Source organism: Stegodyphus dumicola, chromosome 1, assembly GCF_044657685.1.
Source record: "Stegodyphus dumicola isolate Sdum_Otavi_A_Nest chromosome 1, ASM4465768v1".
NCBI lineage: Eukaryota > Metazoa > Arthropoda > Arachnida > Araneae > Eresidae > Stegodyphus > Stegodyphus dumicola.
Window position 1 is genome coordinate 67,679,124 of NC_140768.1, and position 15,492 is coordinate 67,694,615.

A 15,492-nucleotide genomic window follows, 5' to 3' on the forward strand; every position below is an offset into this window, starting at 1 on the left:
ACAAAACAGTGTCCATTAATTATTTCCCTAATAATAATATAGTTAAACATTTTAATATAAATTATTAAAAAATATTGTAAATCAAATAAATAACACTTTCATTTTTAAAAGTTCATTTCATTTTTACTTTTTATTAATTAACTTGCTCCCCACTAACGGCCGAGTGGTTAAGACCTCTGATTACTAGAAATTCGACCTGCGTTTGAACCCAGGCGAACGACTGGCTGTGTGATTGGTTTTCCCGATTTTCACCGTGTGTAAAGTGAATGGGGGCTAGTTAATTTTAGAAAGTCCTTTACAAAGTCATTTCTTATTTGGCTGAGAGTCTTTGCGCGAAAGACACCTATATGGAAGGTTGGGTTTCAGGAATATGCTTTCCATGTTCCTGAAACCCAACCTAATCTAATTCATTTATCTAAATTTGCAATTCCTTATGTTTAGTACTAAAATATACTTTAAACGTAATTTTATTTGTATTGAAATAGGGTATTTTGGATTTTGTTCAGCTTTGAAACGGCCCAGGTTTTTATGTTCTTGCTTTTATTCTCCGTCATTTTATCATTACCATCTTCATCATTTTTAGCTTACCAACCCATGAACTATTAAATACCAATCGCCGAGCTTCTAAAACATCATAGAAGATTAGTTTTACTGCTGGCCAGGCTCCAAAAGGTTTCACAACTTTGTTCACACGTGCGTTTGGAAATTTTCCTAGGTGCAACATAAATATCAGCTGGCTTCTCTTAGTAAGTTTCCCACAGAAGAGTTCTTCCCGTTAGACAAATAAGCTTGGAGTGTTTTTGGAATATTTAATTAATCAACCAACTAAATTTTTACTGTTTTCTACTGACGATAGGTACATGCACTGTCTGTGATGTAATTGGAAGAGAAGAAACTTTTCATTAAAGCGAGAAATTTGCAAGAATGGGTGAGTACTGATTACACTTTTAAAGCAACCAGAAAGGAAAATAAGTATCTTTTTTTCTTTTTAAGTATAATTAGGTGTCTAGAAATGTTTCTAAAGACTTTTAATTATTATACAAGTCCAACGGAATTCCAATTATTTGTACTCCGAATACTCGCCACTAAACTTATTTGCTTAGTTTTTTTCCCTCTTCCGGAAATGGTCTTATGCAGGTTAGGACAAATATAGGATATTTACTCCATCTACCGGACCTGAGCAAAAAAGGTATTTTTCTAACCATTGCCTCTCTATTGATGCATGTGAACAATATATATGTTTTCATATAATACTGTATTCTGTTATCTAGCTTGGAGCCCCATATAAATTAAAATATTAGACAAACATTTGTTGGATTAATCATTTTCCTCCGATAACTTTTCCTCATGCCGGCAAGTTTTCTGCCGGTTTTCTTGTTTTTAAGTTGAAGAAACACAGCTTCTTATTAATTTATTTTTATGCTTTTCCTTTTTCTTGGTGATTTAAAATGTATGAAAAGCTCATATAGTGAAACACAGTTTTAAAGTAAAAATTAATTTAAATGCGTTGAAATATGCAAATTCTTAGTATCTTTTGAGAACAATCGTTTTTACATGCAGACACACTGTTTCTCTTTAGTGAGCAAGTCCCTGATTAGACATAACATTTGAGAATTTACATTATATTGCTTATTGCATTATTTTAAATCATTAAAAAGAAAGAAATTTAATTCAAGTGAATATAAATAGATTATAAGAAAAGTTAAATTTGAATGGATTATAGCTAATTGCTTTGATTATAGCTTTTGATTATAGCTTTTTCCACACACACACACACACAACACAAGCATGATTTTTTTTTTTGCTGCATCTTAGTAAAATAAAATTAAAACCAGGAATGCCTTTATGTCTTAGGCAAATAATAAATTTTTATTTTAATTCACAAATAATTAAATTGTATGTTTAGACAACAACAAAAATGATTTTATTTAATTTTATCGGAAACATGTATATTTAAATTTTCTTCACAAAAATGCAAAATATTTTATTTCCTTAATTGCATGTATTTATTGAAATAAAATGATTAACGAAACAATAAATTTCTTTCACTTGCGTAACGTAAATATGTACTTGGTTGCCAGTAAGAAAGACAAAAATTATTAAAATTCTGCGAGCATTCAGATTGCCTGAAGTTCCAGTGAGTCTGGTTATTTGAAACTCTATCGTATTTTAGGGCAAGTTTTCAAATGAAAAAAAGCACTAAATATTTTTTTCTCAATTTTGTTACACGTTAATAAATTTCTTTACTCTTTGCTTTAGCAATAGGGTATCAGAATATTCAGAGAGTAAGATTTAAACTACGTCAGGCAATTTAAGTATATATACAACGAATTCTCATTCAAAATGATTCAGCTGCTCTCAAAGGTTCAAAAACATCCCTTTCGAAACCAAACCAAATGTTTATTGCATACGCTGAAACTGCATCAAATGAACTGTTGATATTTTACTGAATGCATTAAAGTGGTCAGAAAACTAATAACTGTCCGTGAATAGGGTTATCCCATGAAATATGCATCGAAGGAATTGCATTCTATGAATGAGTCAATTTGATTGCTCCAGTGGCAGAATCATTTCTGCCATGCATCAGGCAGTGTTGTGACGGCTCGCTGTAAATTTATACGATGACATTTTTCGAAACCTTACCCATGAATCCACACTGTCAACTTTATCGCTTTCCCCAAGGGATACTTCATGCGTTCCTTCCCTGATATATGTTGTCAATGAATTATGGTGAGAAGAGTCTGTAACCATTGACGTCATTCTCGGGGACGACGTGTTTAGATTCGTTCGCAACACGAGAGCCACATATCGTCCTAACGTGTAACTAGGGGGTTTAAATTGCGTAGAGATGAGATTCAAGTGACAATATTTTGGAGCTACAGGACCTCAGAGGTCGTCAATCTTAAAAGACCTATTTTGAGCATTTTTTGATACAGAAATTTGTTATTTTCTGACACAGTGTTTTGTTTATGTCACAGGAACAATGAAATAAGTACACATTTGGTATCGCTAAAGGCTAGAGAATCATGGAAGTATTTTAATCTTGAAATTAAATGAAAACGCTATTTGCGACAGTTTCATTCATTATGATTAAATTTAGTTTGTTTTGGCTCTATTTACGAAAACATTCATGGAATTTAATTTAAAAATTCTCTCAATGCCTGCAAAAAAGAAATAAATCTAAAGTGACGGATAAAATTTATTTATGACGGATATAAATTATTTTGTTTCACAATGACTCAATAAATGAACAATATAAATTTTAATAGTAGGCTTCGAATATAAGGAGTAGATTACCTGAGCATAACAAACGATGAGATGTTTATCTATCTAAGGAGGTGTATAGTTCCTTAGAGGAATTTCTTAGAGAAGCTGGTTTGTACTCACTTTACAAACAGGAAAACCCCGAAACCCAACCATGCAACCAGCCCATTCGTCTAGATTTGAACCCTGGTCGAACTCTATTATTCATCAGTTCTAATCACTCAGCCTCTGGTGAGGTCCATTTAAAAAGGTTACATTGATTTTTATTATAGTTCGTTTTATAGTCTGACCAGTACTGTATAAGTTTAACTAAGAAATTAAAAACGTTAAACCAAGATAATTCAATGAAACGTATTGTAATAAAATTCTATGAATTTCCATTTATAACTGTTTTTGATACGGAATGGTATCCAAAGTCATATAAGAAATCAAATATGAAGAAATATGAAGAAATTAAACCTGCGGTCCATGTTGAACTGATACAAACAAGGGTGTTTCCTTTCTTTAACTGTCAATATTAAATAAATTATACTCCCTTCTTTAAATCAACTGAAACTAGAAAATTAATGGTATTTATACAGTCTGTTATTTTGCCCAAAATGTAATCGTTTTTCATTTCAATGACAAATTAAAGAGTGTACGTGTCAAGTAAAGAGAAGAAGAAAAGGAGTGGTAATTTTCTTCAAACTACTATGCCGTAGAAATAATATTAACGATCCAGTTTTGTTTTAATAGTATCATTTTTAATAACAGATATAACAAGAAATATGAAAATAAATGTATATAAGAATAAACTTGTTCTTTGTTGTTGTTATATTTTATATCTAATGTGTCTGTTTTGGTATGGAAAAGTAATACATGGAAAAATAACCCGAAATTACTACAGGGTTTGAATATATATTTTTATATTCAAGTTTCAATATGCCCAGCATTAACATTGCAAAACCTATGTAAATTGTCTGACCATTTGACAAAAAGTTCAGTTCTTTTCTAGGGAATTTTCAGTTCCTTTATATTTTCTTTGCTTTTAAAGACACTTTAGAATTTTCAATGTGTATTTGAATTACTACAAGTACTATATGAATTACTACAAGACGCTGTCGGCATTAGAAGCTAAAGCAGCATTATATGAAGAACTGAGCCTTTTTTTTAAATGAATTGTTGATACTAAATGATACATTAAACATTTTATAGTAAACGTAGAGTTATGTGAGTTTAAGAAGCTTTGGTAGAACAAAGCATTCACCTGGGAAGTCTTAGAACTTCTTAACCATACAAGACAGGATTTTATTTTCGTAATAAGCACGTTGCTAGATCTTGTGATGATATATTAAACTATGCGATGATATCAATTCGCTAACTTTCCTGTTTGAAACAACCACAATGTTTTGCACGCATGGGAAAAATATTAAGATTATACTTTTCTGTGCTTGAAATTATGAAATGCTTGAGATAGTGATTCACGAAATATGATTAAAAATGTTTAAATCTATCAATAAATAATCTTTCGGTTAAACCGAAAGGACATTTCTTCTGCTTCTCAGTGGTTGCTTATATACCTAAGGATGATGTCGGTACAATAATATATTTTTTGTGCCGAAGTACACTTGATTAAATAATATAAAATCTCCTACCGATTTCGCTGTGAGAAAGAGGTAAAGATTAGAATGAGCTTTCTGTATTTTTCTCATTCAGTATTACTTTCTTTCCCATTTTGATCCTTTTTTTCATTGTATGACAAATAATAATTGAAAAGTGCCTTCGTAGATTTTCCATAGCTTTATTTAAAACTTGGTTTAAAAGCTTCGTTTCAAAATTTGCATTGTCTCTTGATCTCAGTTTCTTTCAATATACAGAACTAAATCATTACACAGCATGAAAACCAAGAATTCTATGATTAGTGAAACATAGTAAGCCATAAATACCCTTCATTATTTAAGAAATGGTCCCATCTGAATTTTCATTGGATACATTACAAATTAATCTGGATTCATAATTGTTAAGATCACTAATATTTTGCCTCATATCAGAAAACTCTGATATGGTATTTACACAATTTGGTCACAATTTCTGATATGTTTAAGTGTTTATAACATATAATTATAACATATAGTTATAAACCTTAACATGAAAAATTACTAAAATAGTTGATGAAATATAACTACAGAATAGCATTTAATTAAAATTATTAACATTGATTAAATATAGATTTTTACAACCTTTTCTATAGTGTGGATCAAAGATATGTGTTCTGTGTGAATTAAAATTATTGCATATTAAACATTTATAACTAAAATAGAATATTATTCATTACTTCGTCATCTGTGTATTGCAATTAAATCTTAGAGTTTCATTATAAATTGGTTTCTAGAATTTTTACAGAAGTTTCTTTTTTATGATACTTATAAGCTTCTTTACAAAAAACACAGAAATAAAAATAGCGAATTTTATCATCATCTTTGCGTCTTGCCTTTCTCCTTTCTTAACAGCAATATCGTGTTCAGCTTCATCTTTAATTCCACCATTAACGATAAATGCACGAAAGATAAATTTGTTTTGCTAGTGCTGTTGATATCATTCATTCTTCATATCATCAAAATCTGAGTTCCCAGATTTCTTATTTCTAATTCTATCATTGTAAATAACAGACCTAAATTTGTCTTTGCTGTAGCTAATAAAGTTATTGAAGCTTTCATCTTGCTTAGCAATATCTGTTCATCTTCGAAACTTTTTATCCTGTTTTTCGATGTATTTAATGAATTCAGTTTGAAGGTAAAATAAGGTCAAACATACAAAGTCAAAATAGAAAAACATATAGTTATAAACAGACAAAGCACAACTAAATTTGCCCAAACTAAAGAGAAGTCAATGCAAATGAATGCAGAGAAAGATAAGTAAAAGTAAGGAAACAGAACTATATCTGAAAATGTTAGAAATTAAGAGAATTAACTAATTAGAAAAACATATGTAGTGATGATAAGAATAATGTTTGACCCAAATTGCCGAGACATTTGACAAAATAAGCAAAAGCACGATTTTACGTTATAAGAAAAGAGTAACTTCTTTTGTTATGATTCCAAAATGCATAAAAAGCTTTATTGCACCAGGAATTGTTATTGAGTAATTAAATGTACTAAACAAAAAATATTAAATGCTGTTAAACGTAATAAATAAATTTGAAGATCAGTTAAAATTAGAAGAAACTTATTTTGCAATTATAGTCTCAAATGTTTTCTAGCGAAAGTAATTGTCTGAGGCAGAATAACTAATATTTCTTCCCCCCATTTATATGTTTGTTAATAAAATTAATTATGTCGGAGAAAGAGGAATAAATACTCAATGGTCACATCCGTGATCCAATCTGCTTCATTCAGAACCTTAATTTATTTTTAATAATATAAGCAATATCTGTTAAATTGAATTTAAAATTCTATTTTGCTGAGCTTAAAAGAGTAAAAGTAAAATATACCTTGTAACAAGTATTTAAATTAATATTTATTTTATACTTATTTTTTTACATTGAGTAATACTGGAGTGAATTATTTAACACATTTTTAAATATCCACAATGCTGTGATTTTAAATGATGATAATGTAAAAATTAAAAATTAATCAAAAATATATGAAGCAACTTAGAAACGTACATAATTTTATGTAACACTGAAATGTACTTTTATCAATTTAGGAATTGTGCCTTTCTATGAAGAGGATTGTTTTCCGTAATTCTAAAAAATAATGACTTCTTTATAGGTGCTTAAAAGTCTTCTCTAATTTTTGGCTATATGTAACAGATGAGGACAGATTATTCCTGTTATACTCGTCTGAAAGGAATCTAGAAAATCAAGGAATATGTAGACTAAAATGAATAAATTCAAATTCTATAAAAAAGTCAGGAAATTTTTATTAAAATTTATTTCCTGAAATAAACTTTGATTGTTTGTTTTGTAGTCAAATTTTATCAAGTTTAATTAAAATTTAATGTTTTATGTAGCAGGAAGATTAATTTTAACAGTTACACCAACTTGTTAAGAAATTAAGTGCTATGAACATTTCAAAGTTACTTTCTATCAAAATGCTAATTGCTAGAGGAATCGTTTAATCTTCTGTGAGAACCCTCGTCTGCTTAATGAAACCTTTCGCTCTTTTGTGGCAACAACTAAGCTTCCTTCCAGTATCTACAACTGATAAAAGAAGGAAAAACAAAATAGAAGAATATGTGTGGGAAAATTGTTCTCACATTCTTGGCAGCGTTTGTTGAAGCGAAAAGCAGAGAGCTCAACTTCATGCACCTTTTTCGTTTTTTTCTCTCAAAGAAGAGAATTTCGTGAGTTTGTCTGATTTAGCTCAGCCAGGCCTTAAATCATCAGCATCCTCTGCAGCATCCATAGAGCATGCGCAGTGTCTGCAGAATTTTGCCGCATTATTGATCGTCCCTTTCCCTCTTTCCTCTCTTATGCGGACCGTTTCCATGGAAACAACCGGGAGGATGGAGAGCAAGTCCGGGATGCGGAAGAGCAAAAGGGATGTGAGGATAGAAAAATCTTTCCATCGATCCCACACGAGCTCTCTCGAGATTTAGTTCTTACAGTTCGATAATAATTCTTGGAAACCCCCTTTCCAATTCATATCCCCCACTTTCCTGCTTGTTCTATGAATTCGAAATTTTCAAAGCCTCTCAAGAGACTTTATTTGGCCTTACGAAAACCTGGATTAGAGTGAGTTTGTAAGTGAAAAATTGGGCACAAAAAAAGATTGTTTTGCAAAGTGCCTGCCTGCATTACGATCTCGCGGAACGGCACAAATATTCAGACTACGGAGAATAACTTCCTTTAAAAAAAATTCAAAGCTGTTTGAACCATAAGATCCAGTGCAACTTCCTTTAAAAAAATTCAAAGTTGTTTGAAGTTTAGAGAGAGAAGCATGATATTCTGCGCATGAATTCCGCCAGAATCGTATTTGCGCTACAACAGCAAGAATAATGATATCGTAATAAAATAATTACTCCAAAATATTTAATAATAATTTAGACCTTTATGACCGTGATATTTCGAAAAACATGGAAAAAAATAACTGTATTTGTTTTTACTGATCACTTCATTAGATGATCATCACAATTACCGAAAATATGTAATATTTTACTCAAATTTAAACGCAATTTTTAGTCCAAAGGGATTTGAATCCCGAAGGACTATTAGTTTCGTTTTGGCATTTTGCGTCGGACGGATAAATGTCGGTTCACTTTTCAAACTGTTGCCATAAAATGTTAGAGTCCTGCATTATATTTGAAGAAATTAAATAATGAAAATCTGCGTAAATGTATGTATATTTCTCACATTGTCATAAAATAACGGTACATAGAGTCATCGAATTTTGAATAACGTAATCCTCCAACGAATATGAGCATGTGGAAGACCAAATTTGAAATTTGAAATTTGTTTTATGATCGATTTCCTATTTTTTAAAACTTTGACGAATTTTTGATTAACAAACTCAAGGATTTCAAAGCGAGCAATGGCAACGTTGTGCAGAAAAAACATTTTTATCTCCAGCGCGTGAGTCTCTGTATCGGAAATTCTAAACATATGCTCATTTTAAAACTATTTTGCGATATTGCTGTTGCACTGGATCTTATGGTTTAAGTGCGAGGAACATGATATTTAATAAAGAAAGGTAACACACAAAATGTTAAAAAACGCCCCTTTGGACGTAATTTAAAATCTGAAACATTTCAGATTTTTTTTATATTAATTAGTTTCAAAATATAAGAATACGGTAACGGTTTTACAATCTGAATTTTGTTATATAGCTGCTTTTTGTGCTCATTTTACAATGTGAAAACAGTCTTAAGAAATTGTGTTACTAGGAATTAGGAAGAAAATTAGTTTCTACAACAAAAACTAAAATAAAGTAAATTATTTACTTTCATATAGTTTTTAGTTGTAAAAGTGCACTAATGTATAATGTTGTATGTAAAAATGTATTAATAGCGTTTTCTTTTATGAGCAGTTGTCTAAATTCAAAAACAGTTGTCTATAGTCTGCTGTTTGCTGTCATTACATAAAATATGCTTAAAACCTTTTTGATATACGGCAATCTCTGATCAACGTGATATACAATACGAGCTTATTTATCCGAACTTATGAAGATAAAGGTCTTTCTAAAAACACATTTTTACGGATAACACTTCGTAGTTTTTCTATAATTAGAGACATAAATAAATATGTAGAATATTTTTGAACGTGCATATTACATTATATGTCTATTTTACAGCATGTTTTGATAACTATTTTATTTGAAACGAAAGGTCGGTTCGGGCGTTTTGTCCTTCAAAGTGTTAATACTGGTTTAAAGACAAATATTATGAAATATTTTAAACGCCACAGGCGAAAATATAATATTTTCAGCAGCTGCAGCAAATAGCTATTATGCTTGAGATATGCTTATTGAAATGTTTCTTTTAAAATTAATTCAAGATATCTGTCACATACAGCAGCAATATCTCAAAGTGTTTTCAGCTGAAAGTTTGAGATGGGGGAACTCAAGCTTAATAGGTTACATAGTGCAATGGAATCATGGTTATCCATTAGTTTCAGGGTCATTTTCGTAGGGGATGAGATAATAAAAATTTCTATCGCCATCACCGGCATCAGTCATAGGCAACCGATTTCGAAGATCCACTTTTAGCAGCGCGAATAGTATACGGATAAAACTTGAAAATTACACGCAATATAGCCTTATATCTTCCTTAACATTATAGACTGAAAAATATAGTAATTAGTTATTTTTCTAGGGATTATTAATCCTAAACTTAATTTAAAAAAATGTGATGCTATAATATATAGATATTTAAATAGGTGGCAAGGTATTGAAAACGCGGAGTACTATGCAGCAAGATGATTACATGTTATTTTAAGCATTCTATCATAACAATAAAGGACACAGTTAAAGTAGGTGCACTGTCTGAATTTATCATAAGGACATGAAGACGTAAGCCTATGTTGATTTTTCAGAATTGCGATAACGGTGAAAAAATAAGCATGCGGTGATAAAATAAAAATATATGCATACACATAACGGTGAAAAATATGCATACTATACATAGATCTTAAAACATTTGCCATTTTGCTTTGTTTTAATACTTATTTGTCTTGGATCTTAAGTACAATGATTGGATATTGAATGTTTGCTGTTACTGATCAAAACATTTTGGGTTTATAGAAAAGCACAAACTGAGCTTCACTGAGGGTAATTGTTTTTGCAGTTCATTGATCTCCTCCTCATTTTCTCGTATACAAATACGCTTGATCTCCATATGTTTTACAAGTTCGTCTTCATTCATTTCCCAAAGCTATGATTAATTTTCATCATGCTTATTAAAAGTACTTTCTTTAATATAATGATATTTTAATATTAATAAAATATCATTATTAATATAAAGATCATTAATAAAATATCATTATTAATATAATGATATTTTATTAATGATCTTTAATATAATGAACCTCTTTGATCTCCTTATTAAATTTTCGGATTTGATTGTTATTGGAGGAAAATATTTTGATGGACTCGACTTAGTGGAATAAGTGGTTTTAAAAATGATAGTATAATTATATAAATGGAAACTTCATTTTCAATTTTAATGGATTTTTTTTTAAACGAGTCAGCATTATGAGTCACCATAAAAAAATTCTCCTGACAGTTTTAATACCTGTAAATATATTGTTCTTACCGTATTCATATATTGACAGTGAAACCACGTTTACAAGCCTTTAACATTGAAATTGCCTATCACTACCAGCTGTATTTCGTGCGGAGGCTTACCCATCAAACTCCTTTGTCACATCAATCTTAGACTTGCAGAATCACTTTTCTGATTAAACCAACTTTCTGCTTTTACTATTTTTTTCAGTAGTCTTAGTTTATTCACTTTCTTAAATAACTCAAAGGGAAAATCTCTAACATAATTATTATTTCTAATAGGCGGATACGGCGTCCTCCCAAAGCAAAAAGTATTGCCACTTGAAAGAAGTATTTGCTGCAGATATCATGTGCAAGCGATCTAGTTAAATAAATTAATCGGTAGGGGTTGAATAATTTAGTATTTTCTTTATTAAATAAGTGCACAAATCTTTACTTGGTGTTTACCAACAACGTATAGCAATTTTGTCTTACAATTTGTCTTTGCTCTTTTTAACAGTTTATTTTAAATACAAGACATCAAGTTCCACATCTTTAATTTCTGAAATCAAATTTTTAAACTGGCATGTGTTATGTAACAGCTTACCTTAAAATTTTTCAGGTATTAAACTGAAATCCACGCAGCAAATACAGGTAAGAAACTCTATTTAATTTTATAATTTTTAACTATTTAAATACTTTTAAAAAATTTTTGAAACTTGAAAGGAAAACTACGTTAAGTCTTAGACTGTAAACTGAATTTTTTCAGTGTGTATTATTAATATTACTATCATAACTAATAATTTTATTTATTTTTATTCTTTGAATTGTTTTATTATAACAGATTTTGATAGTTAAAAGAGTGATGTATTGTCAAATTTCCATTATATATGGAAGGTAATAAATACTATTCAGCTATGCGTCAAACCTAATTTTCCATTTGCTTGAAACTGCTAGTAACTTCTCTTTCAGCTAACAGACGGCTTTTCAACTTTATTTATTAGTATTTAAAACACTTCAAAACACCTCTTTTTAAGCTGCTATTTGAGTAATAAAAGTGACTCAATCAGGATGAATTTTCTTACAAAGTGCTGGCACCACAATTTTCTGCGTTTCTATTTATTTATTGAAAGCACTGAATGCATATCTTCAGTGGCCTAATAAAACATTTCCTGACTTAATCGTAAATATTTTAACAATTTAGATAGATATTTCACATTGCAATTTACGGCTCAATTTTATATATACAGCTTCTTCCTTTTCGCGCATTATTTCTACTGAATGTTTGTATTCATCAGAAGAAAATTACATTAAAATGTGTCTTTAGGGAAACATTTTCACAATTATAGCCAATTATGTTAAGTTAATCTGCAAAGCATACACGCTGTTTTACATTGCTCGAAACATAACAGTTTTAATTCATCATCCAATCCGCATAGCAAATAACCAATTTCGAAAATGTTACCCTTCGACTTGAATAGTACTAAATTCGACTCGAATAATTTATTTCTCTTATGGAGATTTTATTGGTTAAAAAATGAGTGATCTAAAAGGAAAAAATCTGATGTGAACACCACATGATTTCCTTGTACGGAATTTCATTTAAGCTTATTTTCTCGAATTTCATGTGAGATATATTTCTCATTCAATTAATTCAGTTCTCAATTCGCGGCAAGGCAAAAATACATAAAATCTCAAAATATTTTCATTAAAAACTGCAAGATATAGAAAAACATAAAAAAACAAATACAGTGAAAACAATTATAAAAACAAATTTTACAATTAAAATTACAGTTTCCAAGCAAAAACAAGAAATTGGGGCCAGCAGGCAAGAAAGCAGATTTTTCTGAGCACAAAACTAAAAGTTTTCTTTTGGTTCCACTCGGCGAAAAGACACTGAAGGTGTAGAAAGACTTAATTCACTATTCTGCTAAGTTTCAAATTTAAACAAATATGACTGCTATGGTAAAAAATTAGGCCTGGCAGCATTTAAACAACATTTAAATTGTTGATAATTCTACAACTTTTGCATGCAGATTAACTAAAGGCATAAGAACCTTACCCGGAAGATAAGAACAATTTTAAAGCAAAAAAAAAAAAATACACAATTTACCAACATATAAGAATAAAAAACTGTAGTTCAGTTTTTTATTCTTATATGTTATGTACTTTTATTGCGACCGATTGCAACCATAAAGAGAGGTGTACAACTACATGTCATAGAAGCCCTATATACAAAATTGCAACGTCCTGAGGCTAATTGTTTCTGAGTTATGCGAGATACATACATACATACGTACGTACAAATGCCACGAAAAAATTCTCTTCTGAATCCCTTTTATAACTCATTTGGGAAAAATGGGTCCCTTGTTTTGTCCTTACGTAGAGATGTCACGTAAAAACATTGTTAAATTGCATTTGACAGCGATCAAAATGGATATTTTCGTTGAAATATGGTACCCGAAATTTTTCGTGAATACAATATTTCCTCAACTTTGTACAAGGAAGAAAAACATAACTTTAATAACAGGAAAGTGTATAGAACAACGTTTTGTTAAGAATAGTTTGTAGTTACTACGTTTTCATTTGCTGTCATTTTACTCTTGATTTCTGTTACTGAAAAATCATCAACGTTAACACCGGATCTTAATGGCTTTTCAGAAAAGGAATTAGCAAATTTATTTTATTTATACAAAGGAAGATTAACTGATTGACAGAGGAATATAATTAAACATCTTGAAAATGATGAACTTTTATATGAGTATTATTGAAAATTCAAAGTATTTAAGAACATAAAATTGAGATAGCATCCTTATGTTATTCTCATGGCTTCCTAAAAACGTCGTGCGATTTTTGTTAATAAAAACTACACTAATTGATTTGACAATTTATTTATTTGCTTTACTTTAATTTTGGCAAGACTAGAGGTAACCATCAGAAAAGTAAATTTGTTTCTTGAGATGTCTTAAAATATTCTTTGTACAAATATGCAAACACATGAAACTGTGTCAAATTCCTGTAATTCGTTGTTTAAATAGTTTCTTTACTTTGAAAAGTAAGTTATTAGAGTTATAGTTTTAGCTCAACTTTGTTAAAAGAGATATACGTCTGAAATAAATTTTGAGTATTATTGCACTTTAAAAATACAAAATATTGATTTAGCTATTTGAAATCTATATACGGTTATAAAAATTTGCCTTTCTAATGATATTATATTAGTTAACATAAGATAATTAGTTCAGAAATTATTTGCAAATAAGTACATATTTTCATTAAAAATGGAGATGATTTTTCTAGCTTTCAAAAGCTACTTTTTAATTCTGTCTTTAAGCTAGGTAATTAATTTAAGCAATTTAACCTGGTTCTCAGACTCCGGAGGGATTGGAAAGCGGGCGAGAAGGGTTACCTTTTTTTTTGGTCTTGGATGGCGTCAAGGACGAAAGAAATTGAACATAAATAACGAAAAATTAGAAATTTTTGTATTGTTTTGTTCTTGTATTGGGTACTGAAAATTCTCCCTTCTTTTAGGACAATTTCTGGAATGTGGTATCCTGCACTATTTAAAATGAGCTGCAGTTGGGAGAGAACTCACATTTTTCTTCTGATTTGATTGCCTTCTTCCTTTGCGTCACCCTCATGGAGAGCTTTGCCTCGGAATAGAAAAAGAATAAGATGATATTAAGGTAAATTCAACGAATTGGATAGCAACTGATGGTAAGTGAATGGTGAAGTTTTTTGGGGAATGAACTCCCTTTTAGAAGCGGAGCTTCCTTCCTTTCCTGCTAATTCTTCGCTGACAACGGAAAACTTTCTACCAACAAAGGATGACTTCCTTCGAGTCTTCACCTCTGCACCATCCCGACTCAGAAACCTTCCGGACAATCTCAGCTATACTACCATCTAACCATTCCAGGCTCTCTTTCCGTGAGTCTCTAAAAGATTTATACCTGCAACTAGTCTCGTTACTTTGATCTGAGAAATTATGTGAGGTCTTGTGTACCGTTACTTTGAAATGATGACTCCATTTTCCGATTCTGAAACCGACCGGACTGTCTCATCCTTTTCACTTCTAGTGAGATGAATTCTTCAGTTAGATAAGAAATACCTTCTTTATTTGTGGGAAGAAATTTTGTTATTGTTGGTTTAAGCACTCACTGCCTCTGATTATTTTAATTTCTTTTGACCATATTATGCTACTTTAAGAAAGACTAAAGGTTAATATGTACTACTTTATCTACCGGAAGTAAATATGTTTGAGATGTTTTAATTTTAATTGAAAATCCATAACAAAAGAAATAACTCTGATGGAAATTAGTTGTGATTATTTGTTTTCCTGCCACTTAACTCTTACAACCAGAGTTGTTACTCTCATGTATAACTGAATTTTCTGGAATGCAACGTGATAGTTTAATTGATTACATTTTGATAATACATTTTAGTTAAGTTAATAAGGTGTTTTGAAGGGTTTCAGAAACCACTACGAAACACGTACTATACCCTGACTACAAAACATTATGACTTTCAAATGTAGAAACATACATTGATGTCCACA

At 30.3% G+C, this 15,492-nt stretch overlaps 1 long non-coding RNA gene across 2 annotated transcripts; it reads left to right on the forward strand.

Moving 5' to 3' along the window:
- Positions 1 to 344: 344 nt before the first annotated feature.
- LOC118194919 (uncharacterized) lies at positions 345 to 15,245 on the forward strand. Of its 2 annotated transcripts, XR_004759175.2 has the most exons (4): positions 345 to 746; positions 857 to 928; positions 11,563 to 11,594; positions 14,469 to 15,245. It is a non-coding gene; the product is annotated as an uncharacterized LOC118194919 (long non-coding RNA). The 2 variants fall into 2 exon arrangements; XR_015039430.1 differs by lacking the exon at positions 345 to 746 and having other exon boundaries at positions 765 to 928.
- Positions 15,246 to 15,492: the final 247 nt, after the last annotated feature.